Below are 14428 nucleotides of genomic sequence, written 5' to 3' on the forward strand. Positions count from 1 at the left end.
AGTGTCCCGATGGGTTTAATTCCATGCTGATCTGCTCCCAACAAATTGAATGTAGATGGCCACAATGTCGGCTTCCCCAACTTTCGCCAAGTTTCTTTTGGAAGAACATTCACTCCTGATCCACCATCGACGATGGTTTCAATTAGAATGGTGCCAAGGATACCCATCTCCACAATGGCCAGGTTCCTTCTAGTGTTAACTGCCAGCAACATGGGGTATATTACAGACCCCCTAGGAACATCTGTGTGGTGGTTGGTATTGGTGTGTGGTTGGGAGAGATTATTCAACAACGTCGTTCGTAATTGAGGCATCATCTAGAGGAGGTCGTGTACTTTCACAAGCACCTCCAGTTTTAAAATTTGATTTAGTATAGCCTCCTCCACTTCCGGTCAGTTGCAAGTACCCATCGTACCCTTCACCTTCGCCCTTTCTTGTATCTCTTTCTCAATTTCTTCTCATGCTTCCCATACCCTTCACTTCTTCGCCTTCGATTCCAGGCACGTTGCTTGTCTGACTTGGGCACGGGTTACGACCAACACTTCCTCTTCTTTGGTTTCCTCGATATTGAGAAAGTTGACACCGCACTTCGAGTAGGTGGCGTCTTTGTGGTCTCCTGGTCCACACCATTTGCACAAATATTGTGTGGCCTCTCCCTTCTAGCAGTCTTGGGCGAAGTGCCCCCACTGGCTACACGCTCTACATTGTATCATCTATCGGCCTTTGGAGTCGTATTGGATTTGGCTCATTGTATTGTTATTGTTGTTATTGTTGTTTTGTCCTCCCCACTGGTTATCTCGGTAGCCTCCTGATGTTGCATTGTTGTTCACTTGGGAGCTGTTGGTACCGCCCGATGTAGTTGGTTGTTCTTGCATAAGAAATACTTGTTGGTTTCATTTTTTCATTTTGTATGGGCATTCCTTGATGGAGTGTCCCATCATTTGGAAAATCTCACAAAAAGCCTTCTTTGGACAAGTACCCTTCGTATGTCCTTCCTCTTTGCACTCCGTGTACCATACATCCCCTTCGGACTGACCCGTGCTTCTCATTGCTTTAAATTCTCTCCTCATTCGCTCCATGTGTTTCTGGAGTGCTTGCACCTTTTTGCTAGACTCGCCATCACTGTTGCTTCCCTCAGAAGAGTCATCATCCTCGGATGAGCTATCCTTCTTCTTTTTCTTCTTGGATGTCTTGGTCTCACTCTCAAGATCCATCACTCTATTATATGCATCTTTGTACGAGGTTGGTGGAACAATTTTCATCTTCTTCCAGATGGAGTGTTTCAATCCCTCCATGAACCATCTCCTTTTCAACCCATCCGTTGGTTGACTCTCCATTTTCCCCAACTATTCCTTGAGCTGCTGACTATAGGCTCAAACAGCCTTTTTCTTGTTCTACTTTGTGCCATAGATTTTGACTACTATTTTATTGTCGTCTCTGAGGAGGCGAAACTCTATCTCAAACTCCTTCTTTATGTTAGGCCATGTGATGACTTTGGTCTAATCCGTATCAGAGTACCAGTTGATGGCCACTCCCCTTAAGGTTGCTGGAAATTGTGTTACCCATTCGTCCTGATCGGTAACACCGCTTGCTGACCATATGGTTTCGCAAGTGCAGCAATGGCAGACTGGATCTTCCTTCCCATCGTCGTTGAACTTCGACAGCTTCTGCTTACTTGCCATCCCACTGCTGGGTCTCGCTCTGCTGGTGCCTTGTGTGCTTGTACCTGGTGATCCTCCACCTCCGCCTCCTACACCTGACCCTCCACTCGTGGGTCCTTCGGAGAAGGTTGTTGACCCCAAACCAAATAAATTGCCTCCCGTACGGTACCCTTGTACTCTCCCAGCACCGTCGATCATACCGTCACCTTCGATCGTCTCCCTCTGGTTGTCCTCCAAAATGGACAAGTTCTTTAGTAGGTCTCTGGTAGTGTCGATCAGGTTTATAATTCGCCTTGTTTGTTCCACCAACTCTTCATGACTTCTTACCCTACGGTGGTATTCTGGTGAACTATAGAGTTCTCCTTCGGCACCCTCCATGACTCCTAGGTTCCCTTCGAGCAACCCTACGACAATGTAAAGAGTGTAATTCTCTCCTATCTCTGCCTCCGCAACCTCCGTGACACCTCCTACGTTCCATTCGAGCAACCCCTCGGTCAGTCGTCCCTCAGCAAGCTGACTTAGCCTACGCCTTCATTCTATTTGTTGTCTGAGATTCAATGCTCTTTGTGCCACTTCCCATTCATGACTTTGTATCTTTTTATTTTTGTCCTTATTTAGTACATTGGGCATAAATCACTTCCATACATGGTAAGCACACACCATGTACACAAAAAAACTTTTATTATTTCCCTTTCAACCACAATTTATGTCAACATTGTGTTGGGATTATTACAGGGTTCAATTTCCCCTTCGCCTCTTGCCACCGCGCTCTGCATCCCAATGATGATTGTTTTCTGCATATTGTCGGAGGACCTATTGGTGTCGCTCCTCACGGGCAATCTCCTCCAGGGGGGTTTGTTGTGCCAAATGTTTGCCACATACGGGTAAACGATTGAATGTAGAAAGTAAATGCATAGAACATAATGGAAATATATTAAAGAACCAGTTTCTATATAAATTCAACAGTCCATGTACATCAAGTGCTTATACCATTACACCCAGATACGACTATGATGATCCTATTAAGAAGGAAAGGTATGCAATATATAATACCCGAAGGGGTGAGACCAACCGTCGCGTCCAACTGCCCTTCGGGATGACTAACTAATGGACCGTCGTAACTCATTATTACCGATGACAACATAAACATAGTATGACAACATAACATAATGATTATTCCCAGCAACAAGTTTCATGTGCGCACTCAGAATTGTGTTGATCTGGTAAAGAGCAGAGCAGAACATAGCAGTTTATCAAAGTAGTGCAGTGGATCATCTTGTGCCTAACTTGAACTGATATTCGACATAGCCACATGCTATTTTCCAATTTTTACTTATTGTTATCAGTTTGTAATCTCTTGTAAGGTAGTGAGCCTTCCTCTTGGGTTTTATCCCTATTTTTGTAACTTGAGCAGTGAGCTCTAGGAAGTTTTCCCAACATGCCAGTGCATAACCCTTATGTCATATTGTTTTTCTACTGGACATAGTGGAATAATGTTGTGGGTTCAAGTCCCACCGTGGTTTTTCCCATTTGGGTTTCCACATAAAAATCTTGGTGTTATGGTTGCATGGTTACTTTCTTTATATCTCTAAACATTGCTTTCTTTGTTGTTCGTTCGATGGTTTAAGAATCAGATTAACAAATTCAAAACTTACAGATCATTGATTCAACCCCCCTCTCAGTGTTCATTGATTCCAACAGTATGTGCATGTTGTGTAATTACTTTGGATCACATCATGTTAAGCATGGCTCTGAAGCACTAGTGTTGTGCAATTTATTCATGTTGAGTTCTAAAGAAGAATTGTTCCTCCTAGAAAGTGCCATAGCTATGAGAGTCAAGACCTCTAAAATCTTCCTAAAGTGAGAATAACTATCTTGCATGCTGTAATTCAAATAAGTACTAAAAGTTTATTTTGTTAAAAGAATTTTAGAATTATTAATAAATGGGATGGACTTAATTTAATTAAATTTTCTAAAAGTGTTATTTGTTCCTTTTCGATAATAATATATTAATGGATTCCAATTTATATATTAATAATAATCTTAATATGCTTACATATCAAATAGTTTAATATTGATAAATATACATTATATGCATTTGTATCTAATCTATAGATATATTTTACAATCTTTACACATAGTATCAACATTGTTAAATAAATGCTACCACATAGAATTAACTTTTTTTTTATAGATAAGCTTCGAGTTTTTTAGCTTGGCTTGAGTTCGGGTGAGGCCACAAATAGGGGACCTCATCTTTGACATGAACACACAACATGAATGCAAATAATATAGACCCATGAGCATATAAATCCAGTGAGGGAACAAAGCCTATGAGCAAACTAGCCCAACGAGGTTTTGGAACATAGTCTAGAATACAAGGTACTTGTTATGAATACTAGTAGCATAAATGTGAAAGTTTAAACGTGTGAACATATTGAATCAACGAGGGTACAAATTCCACGACCACAATAACCCAATGAAGATTTGAACCTTGGTGGCAACTGTAGACACCTAAAAATGTCTCACTAATAACATACTAATTATTCGTCTTATTAATTAAATAATCTTTTAATTATTTAATTAAACTAATTAAATTCTTCTAAATTAAACACTAATCATTGTTCTTCATATTACTAATTATTTAATTTCTATCCCTTCTTAATTCATCATTTAACCCTTTCTCATATATTAATTATTTAATTAATTACGATTTATTTCCTTAATTAAACTTAATCTTTATTATTTAATTGATTCCATTTCTAATGATTAAATAATTTAATTTAAATAATTTAATTCATTCATTCATTCTTCAAACCCCCAAATTCAAATTTCAATTAATTTCATCTTTCCAAATTCATATTTCACCAAATTCCAATTTCAACAAATTTCAAGTTAATGTGCATTTCAATTTCATCATCTGAAAATCAAAATTTAAATTCAAATTAAAATGAAAATGAATTTCAATTCAAAAGTCCTACAACATATGTTGAAAATCATGACTGATCAATCAAGTCAGTTAACTAACCATTTAACTCAATTAACTCTCCAATCTCCACTTTTAACTCCCAATCACTTTTTTCTAAACAAACCAATCCATTTAGTCTTCTCCCTAGTCAATTCAGTTAACTGGCTAATCTATTTAGTTATCAATCCAATCAATTGAGTTTTCTCTCCAATCTATCCACTTAACATATCAATCAAAAGAAGCTAACTGATCAATCAAATAAATTTAATTGTCAATTAGCACTTGAGTTCTATTTCTCAAACATTTCTGATCTCCAAAAATCTATAAAAGCAACATCGTTTTCCATTTTCAAGCGACAAAGAACTTTGAATCTTTGTGCCATATGTAGGTAACCAACACGATATTTGAGAGACAACATAACCCAAGGAAGAAAAGGACAATGAAAGCAACATGGATAATAGGGAGTTTTAATTAGATTCATTTGATTAAAATCTCTTATTATGGCTAAATACTTTCATTGATTTATATTTAGGATTGGCTTAATTAGTTAAGGAGTTCGTGATTTTCCTTTTATACTAATTAGCTTGATTTCCCTAATGATTTTAGACATGAAAACAACAACAACAATGCCACAACTTAATTGTTACACTATGAGAAGACCCCACCGTATAAAATTAACTTTGATATATTAAAGATATCCAATTTTATGTTCTAGAGAAAAATAACACTATAGATATAAATACTTATAAAAGTAACAAAATCCACTAAGGGAAAATAGGTATTGATTAAGAGGTTGGGGCCTAGCTTTATTGGTAAGAGCTTTCTACGGTAGGCACGAGGTCATGAGGTCCAATCTCCCCCCAACCCACGTGGTACCAGAGGGCACTATAGGGTGCTACTCGATTCTTGCATACTAAGAAAAAAAGTAGGCATTGATTACAAAAACCATTCAAAAAAGCTAAATTTTAAATTTATACAAACAAAAATCCATAAATCCACTAATCTCTATGCAAAGAAGACAAAGAATTGGTATAGAAGAGTTAATAGTCATAAAATCCATAAATCCACTAATCTCTATGCAAAGAAGACAAAGAATTGGTATCCAGAAGAGTTAATAGTCATAAAATCCATAAATCCACCAATCTCTATGCAAAGAAGACAAAGAATTGGTATCTAGCAGAGTTAATAGTCAAAGTATGACGAGTTGGATTGTTGGGTCAGGTTTGACTCCTTAGTGACAATGATGGACTGGATGTCTATGCTTTTTTAGCCAAAAAGAGTTGCAATTCGCTATACAAAGACAAAAATATGGCATTTATATATTCCAACTTGTTTCCATGGAAAAAGAAACATTATAAACTTTAATTATCTAACTAGCCATCTTAAAGTAAGAACCAAAATTGATAGCTTGCTTTATAAGAATGGATTATACAACCATATAAATTGTCGGAAATATATGTACAAAGAAGTACATAGGGAATAGCCAGTTCCTGCTTTATACAGTAAGAACTTGATGGCCCAGATAGGGATAGGAACAATTTGCAGTGGGAAATCGACACATTCATAGCTCTCAAACTGAATGTGCACGGGTCTTTTAATTGATACAAAGAGGTCAACATAAGAAATATAATGATGAACAATTCCAAGTGAAGTTAAAGAGCGAATCAAACAGTCACTGTAGTCACAAATCCATTCAATTTTCAAAATAAGTGGCCGCAGAAGATTTGGTATTTTCTCCTGCAGCCTTAGAGCTCTGAATACCTACAGACGGCTCAGATTCCATAGGTGGGTGTGGAGTATCACTGTCTTATTTATGTTCTTCATCTTCAATTTGACTGTTATTAATATACTATCACTGTCCTTTTAATTCAAAGTTCAAACTTCAACTGTCTGATTGAAATGACACTGCAATTCATTTAGAATTTTGATGATTCCTGCAAGAAAAAATCCATTCAAATAAATGTGGATGACTGATATTGGTACAGTATCACTTTCATATTAATTGAAGGTTCAAACTTCAACAGTTTGATCGAGATGACATTTACAATTTCGAATTTTTAGTGAGTCCTAGAAAATAATTCATTGAAATAAATGTGCATGAATCAGTTTTTTGACGCAGCCTTTGTGCATCATTTGACAATTTTCTGGATAAAAAAATTGCAGTGCACGGTGCTGATGTTGCATTCGAAAAGTGCTGATGTTGTATGTGGGAAGCAAGTTGCGTCTTGAGAATTGACCCATTGCCCAAGCTTGTAAAATTAAGCATGAGAAGAAGCCATTTCTGTCACCTTCAAAAGGTGGTGGGGGAAATCAGATGTAATTAAACCATGCCATTAAAATGAGGTTATAGTTAAACATCATCCAGTGAAATGTGAATTCTGGGTAATAAATATATCATTTTTATTGAATTAGATGATGTTTAAGTAAAGAGATAATAGTATAGCATATTAGGAACTTTCATGTTATGCGATTTGTAAGAAAATAGTAATCAATACTTATTTTGGTATCTATAATTTTCTACAATCTCAGCTTAGGAGTGTTAGTGACAAGTAATTTTCCGTTCAATTAGTTGCAGCTATATGTGAGTATTTTTTCATTTCAATTGGTTGCATCTGTTGGATGCCGGGAGTTGGAGAAGAGAGAGAGACAGAGAGACAAAGTAATACATGAAAAATAGAAGTGAGCAATTTTTCGTTTCAATTGTTGCCTCTATTGGATGCAAGGAGTTGGAGGAGAGAGAATAGTACATGAAAAGTAGATGTGAGCAATTTTTTTTTTCAATTGGTTGCATCTATTGGATACAAGGAGTTAGAGGAGAAAGAGACTGGTGCATGAAAAGTAGATGTGAGCTAAGCATGTGGTGTATCATATAAATGTATTTCATAAATCATCATCTAAAAATTAAATAAGGCATCTTGGATGATAGACATGAAAAGCATATGTTTTGGAGATAATTATGAAGGTACACAACTTTACTCCTTGTGTCCGCAAAATGAAACTAGATGACCAAATACACCCATGTAAGTGCATATAACACTAGAAAAGGAATATGCCCCCAATGTAGCTTCCAAGAATGAGAAGCCATTAGTGCATGGAAAGCATATGGTTTGGAGATAATTGTGAAAGTATACAACTTTGCCCCTTGTGCCAACAAAATGAAACTAGCAACATGGCCCTCATGACCAAATACACCCATGTAAGTACATATAACACTAGAAAAGCCATATGCCCCTAGTGGGGTTTTCAAACATGAGAACCGATTAGTATCGGCAAGGCATGAGGTCCTTAAGGTTAACACAAATCTAGGTAGATGGCATATTAAGTATAGTGTAAGAAAGGTGATGGTGAATGTGACAAGATGGATCTTAGTACATGGTGAGGCATGTTATCCCAGCTACATGGGATATGGTCATAAGAGCATGCGAAAAAAAAATGCTCCACTTAGGAAAGATAATGTTATTAGGTTCATTGAGTGATATAGGCATAAATGAGATCGTGAATGGTGTGTAGCCACCCAATTAATTAGTTAGGGATGACCCTATAATGACTAGTTAACCAACATGTGACAGTCATAAGTAAGTAATCATGCCAATGGATGAGCATGTAGGTGCTAATAGATAAGTCTTTTTTGCATAAGTGTCAAATTTTATTCAAATATTGTAATTGGTTTTGTAATAAATACTTTGGCCACCTAGTGTATATATAAATCATTTAAAAATCAGCACATATATGGTCTATAAGTATCTCATAATGAATAAATAGGCATCATGAATCAATGTGATAATCAATAGGTTTCATATGTAGCATAACTATGATCAATATCAAATAAGGGCCAAATAAATAAACTTTTGTAAAGAATGGATCAAAAGTATGATTAGGTTATCATTCACCACCATTAATTTAGGAATGGTGGCATGTGAAAATAGGATTCATAGGATATAGTGATATGTAAAATGGCGCTAGTTATATGAGGGTGAATAAAATACACTAAAAATTATACCCTTATTAGTTGATCATTATCTTAGCATGATTTTAGTCATTTTATAGTATTTTGTGATTGTTAATGACAAATTATTTATTTTATTTGTTTCTATGTGTGAAAACTATATTGGAAATGTACAAGTGTCTATAGAACTAGTAAATTGGTAGTATGCACTCCCTTCCACCCACATATGCATATGTATACCTATTAGAGGCATACAAGGTGGAATACATTGTTATGACCCTATATTTGTATTATGATGCCTAGATACTTATTAGTTTGGAAGAGAAATAGGATTTTGAAACTAAAACCTTTCATTTTCCTACTAGATTGATTACATACATTTAGAGAATTTTTGGTAGATCATACACCTTTGAGTTAGGTTGCACACACTTATAAATTAGACATGACATGCAACAAGATGATCATAAAATTTATTAAAGGTGTATTAGTTGTGGCAATTATAGACAAAATAGATTCATAAAAAGATTATATTGGGTGGTGTTTCTTGGTAATGGAAGTGGTTGTTGTTGATCATAGGTATCACGATCTTGCTAGATGGAAAGGGTTCCACTATCTCTTATGGCCTTATTAAGTTTTACCGTGATATTGAGGACCATTTGAGTTTCCTTTCTAGGGGTAGGTGTATGATTACCCATACATACATTGTAGATTATTTATATTTTTTTAAATGGTTATGCACTTTTGTTAGGGAAACATCTCATCTTCCAAACTAGACCTATGAGCATTTGCATATTCCACATTATCTAGGTCTTCCATCAATAGTAGTAGCAAGGATATTATTAGTGGTATGATGAGATACCAACAATATAGGACATACAAAAGTGGGGGTTTTTTAATTCAACTTACCCTCATTAATATTACATAGTGGCATACAAGAATGACCTATCAATATTGATGGTCATTTCCACAATAGAAGGATTAAATTTGCTCTAGATGATTCATTAGCCAACATACTATTGTGATAGAGTAGTTTCAATTTGAGATGGTCCTTTGATATTTTGAGCTTGAAAAAATCCAGTACCCTTGTCAATTTTTTTTATGCATATGGCATCAAATATCTCTATTCAAGAGGGGGATATAACTTCCATTATAAATTAATTCCCCATATATGATAATGAGAAAGATGAACCCATATAGCTAGTTAGTTCTGATATGTAGGGTTAGATCTAAATTGTTATAAATGATGGGGTAGGGAGCTACACCCTTGTTTTATGCACTATATATTTGCAAGGACCCAATAATAGGTATTAAGCAAGGGATATACAAGATCCTCTAGATATTGTACCATTCAACTAGATTCCTACATGTGAGAAGTGGAAAGAGGGAGACCTTGGTATAGATGTGGTTATTTAATCAATTTAATGTAAGTATTTTAGTTTATATTTTTGTTAATACTGATGATCATGTCCAATACGTAGGGACCATAGAGAATCAAGGGTGGCCTTTATTTTCTTAAACTTTGAGTAGCTTATTTGGGGTATTTTGGTGGCTCTAGCTAATTAAATTACATGTGATCTCATACACCAACATTTTGTTGGAATCCAAGAACACTGAGAGGGGAGGGGGGTGAGGGGGGAGGGGGTGAATCAGTGTGCTGTTGGCATAATAAATTTTGATCTTGTTAACAATGTAATTCAGTAACTGGTAAACATAAAATAATATAATAGCAAATAGAAATGAAGCAACCACAAGAGCATACACCATAACACAGAGATTATACATGGAAAACCTCAAAGAGGAAAAACCAAGGTGGGATTGGTGACCCACAATATCTATCCACATGCCAAATGAATAAATATTACAATAGGGGCCTGCACATGCAGGAAGGCCAACAACCTAGAGTGCACTGCTCATCAAAAAAGGAGCCTCACTGACTACAAACACCAAATATGGAGTTACAAACAAAATTCTGAACTTTGAAAGTGCATTTTCTATGTTGGATGAGTTCCGGTTAAAGCACAGTTTGTATCGGTTTTCACTGTGTCCTCCCTTACCAGTATCTTGCTTCACTTCCCAAACCTCTAAACCAATATCCAAGACCAACTACATAATATTACATTCGCATTATGTCGATCAGAATCGCTCGCACAATATCGAATCACTATATTCCATTTTATTACCAAAATAACCTAACATGATTGACTTAAATACCCTTCCCAAACACAAACATAAATGCCTTATGTCAGCTTACAATGATATTACAAGTTATTTACATGTCGGCCTAAACAAAAATAAATTCATTAAACTTCGAGATGGATGCCTTTGATCATTGTCGTGTAAACCTGTCGGATCAATCTCCTATGTCGGCCTCATATATCGGTTCCTAGTTTGTTGGTTTCCTTTTCCTACTGGTTGCCAGATTTGTTGACTTATCGGTTCAGTGAATGTCGAATGCTTTTGTCCAAACCATGAATACCGGTGAGTGTCGGTTATGAGTCCAACCCAAAACTAATGTGTGTTGCCATCAATGACAACACTACTAAACCAGATGAGTGTCAAATGCCAACACATTTTTTTTATCAATTATTTGATATATTGTTAGTCAATCATGGGAGGCATGCATAGATATATCCACATAATGTGTTACACCCTATAATGAGTGTGATGAAGCTATTGGTGTGTAGGATAAACTAAGCATGGACCAAGGTTCCATGTGGGCTAAGTGAGATAGATTGGATGTAGACAATGCCAAATGGGAGGTTTAGAGGGTGATTCATTTATCCTTAATTGATTGTATGATGATATATTTTAACTAGTATTTAGGAGAGACATGAGCCACCACCTAAGCTAGTCAAGTAGAGATGGTGAACCTTAAAGAAGAGATCAACATTTACAAGACATGACTAGTTATATAGGAGAGGTTGGGATTCATGTCTAGGTTGAGGACTTGTAGTTTCACATCATAGAGTATGGGAGGAGTGATATAGTGCATCTCCTCCATAATGATATGTGTTCATTGTTTATAATGTTATGTACTCTATCATTTATGCTATTGGGAATTTGACCTCTTGTGTTTTGGCTATTTGGATATATGATGACATTATTGCATGAATGTTTACCACTTTGTCTATTTTTTGGTTTATTTTATTATTTTATATAATATGTATGTATAGTTAAAATGCATAAATTTTAATATAAAAGATCTATCATAAATTTTTATTAATTAAGTTGGGAAAAGGGTCTCAGTCCCTTACATTATAAGAAAGATGCATTATAGTTAATCAACATACACATTTTTAATAATTAATTAACATTAAATGTTTGAATTAATCAGTGGACTAAAATAAGTCTCAAAACCACATGTAATAAGTGAACAAGACACATTATTAGAATTTTCACTAGGTTAAATTTCTAGATCTTTTCTTTTTTATTTGCTTTCTTTTACCCAGTATGTTAGTTCTTCACATTTGTATCCTATACCATGATGTTTTTTAGCTTCTCATGGTTTTATGAATCAAAGATAGCCTTGTTCAATTTATACATATTTTATATCCAACCCATGGATATATTTTTTAATGATGCAAGAGGAGGTGATTCATTAATAGAACTTTAAACTTTAGGATCATTATCACAAATTTATGCTTCCATCTCATAATTATATGCTTTTTGTTTTCCTATAAAAATATGGATCCATATAAAGAGATGAGATCTTGTAAGATTTAGGATCAACGCATTATTCTCCAACACCACAAGGCATGAAAGATGATGGACCTATTCATCATTGTCTAAGGTTACAATATAAAGGAGTAGGTCCTAATTTATGGCATGAAAGTATCCTATGGATGATTTTGTGTAATTAAATTATTGGAACTATATTGGTCACATGTTGTATGGTTGAAGTTCAAGAGGTATATGGAAGAGTTTCCTCTAATGCCAAACTTTTACACATTGATGTTGAGTAGAGGGAAAAACTCCATAACATGCAACCATTGATACCTAAAAATAATACTATGAGTCAATTTTTGGGCTTCTCATTGTAACTATAAGAAAATGTTCAACTATATGGACCAAACATAGTGAATATGAAATGCAATGCATCCTTTATTATTTCCAAAAATCTGAGGAAAAAATATCTAAGAGATAATAAACGAGAAAAACATAGGGATCAAAAGCAATTAAAATCTATATATGATATTATTTTCCATACAAGAGCCACCACACAATTCTTATCACTTTTTTTTTCAATCTCTAATCAGCTAAAATATCTTTAGAAATATTAGCGTAAACTTTAATTTAATTTATATGAAAAATATGGTGGAAAAAAATTCTAAGAGCTAATTAAAGAGAAAAAAGAGAGATCAAAATAAAACAGAATCTATATATGATATTATACTTCATACAAGAACTACTACACAATTCTTATCACTATTTTTTTTGAATCCATAACAACAAAAACATCTTTAAAAATATTAGCATAGACTTTAATTTAATTTATATGAAAAATCTAATAATGTTTAGATGTATTACATTAGGCAATTACAAAGAAATCAATAACTCTGTAACAAAACCCTACAAAAACATATGCAAACTCCTTCAAATTGATAGGGTAGGATTGCACATCAACAAGCATTGCACTTTTGATATTATGGTCTACTTCCCATACCCACATAGTTACGTAAATATTTTGAACTTTGTACGATTGTCAAATCATTGTCTTCAAAACAAACAAAAAAAATTCAAACAACCATGAAGACCTTAAACCATCATAGACAAGCTCACCTCCACAACACAATTAATCAGATTAAGAAGGGTTAGATTATAGGTCAACATGCATTGCAATTTTGACACTATGGCCTACTTCCCCACATAGTTACATAGTCACTTTGAGCTTCACTACAATTATTCAATCATAATGTTTGAAACAAAAAAAGATTTTGAATAGGCATGAAGAGCCTAAACTATTATATATAGGTTCACTTCCATGACACAATTTCCTTTTGATCAGGGAGATTTTTTTTGAGTTGCAACAAACAACAAATTTTGAATTTGGCAATTATGAGAACAATTTTAACTTTTATTACATTTATGTGTAGGTTAGTAGAGATGGGTGAAAGTATCATTGGTATTGTTAAAGATGAAAATTAATATTTTTAACATGCTATTAATCATATTAACATACTTAAAGTTAAGACAAGGTTAAATACAAAGAGTAGCTAATAGAAAACACAAATAACAATAACATTTGAAAGATCCATCTAAAATACCATCTATCCAACATTTTGGATACACATTTAACTGTATTTATTAATTAAATAAAATTTTAAATATAATATAAATTGATACAAAATTCAGATTATAATATAATCTTAAATTTTAATCAATTAATAATTATTATCAAATGAGAGTTTGTCCCAGTCTAAACAGTTGGTAAGATTGTGCTAAGGCTTTGGATTCTTCCCATATATGTCCAAGGTTCAACTCTTGCTCATTAGATTCATTTGGTTGTTATAAGCTCCAAGTCATTGGACTGTCCCTACTGATTTCCATAAAAAATATAATAATAATTACAATCAAATATGTATCCAAAAAGATGACAGACATTACCTTACTTATGACCTAAACAAATCAAAACTTAATATGAGATAAAAGACCCTGTCTACATTCCACATTAATTTGGATTGACATTAAGGTGGAATGAACCGAGACCTCCCAACAACCAACTTACCTAAACTGACAATAACTTTCAAGCTGACCTTTGCATGGATACACATAAGAAAGTATCAGAAATTTTAAATCCTATATAACAATGAATCCGCATAGTTATAATATATATACAGCCTGTAAATGACAGATAGA

The 14428-nt window shown here is 34.6% G+C and overlaps 1 long non-coding RNA gene across 1 annotated transcript; it reads left to right on the top strand.

The window, feature by feature from the left end:
- The first annotated feature begins 6417 nt into the window (after window positions 1–6417).
- On the top strand, window positions 6418–7002 carry LOC131038469 (uncharacterized). The gene is made up of 2 exons (XR_009104490.2): window positions 6418–6686; window positions 6790–7002. It is a non-coding gene; the product is annotated as an uncharacterized LOC131038469 (long non-coding RNA).
- Window positions 7003–14428: the final 7426 nt, after the last annotated feature.

Source organism: Cryptomeria japonica, chromosome 8 (genome assembly GCF_030272615.1).
Source record: "Cryptomeria japonica chromosome 8, Sugi_1.0, whole genome shotgun sequence".
Classification (NCBI taxonomy): domain Eukaryota; kingdom Viridiplantae; phylum Streptophyta; class Pinopsida; order Cupressales; family Cupressaceae; genus Cryptomeria; species Cryptomeria japonica.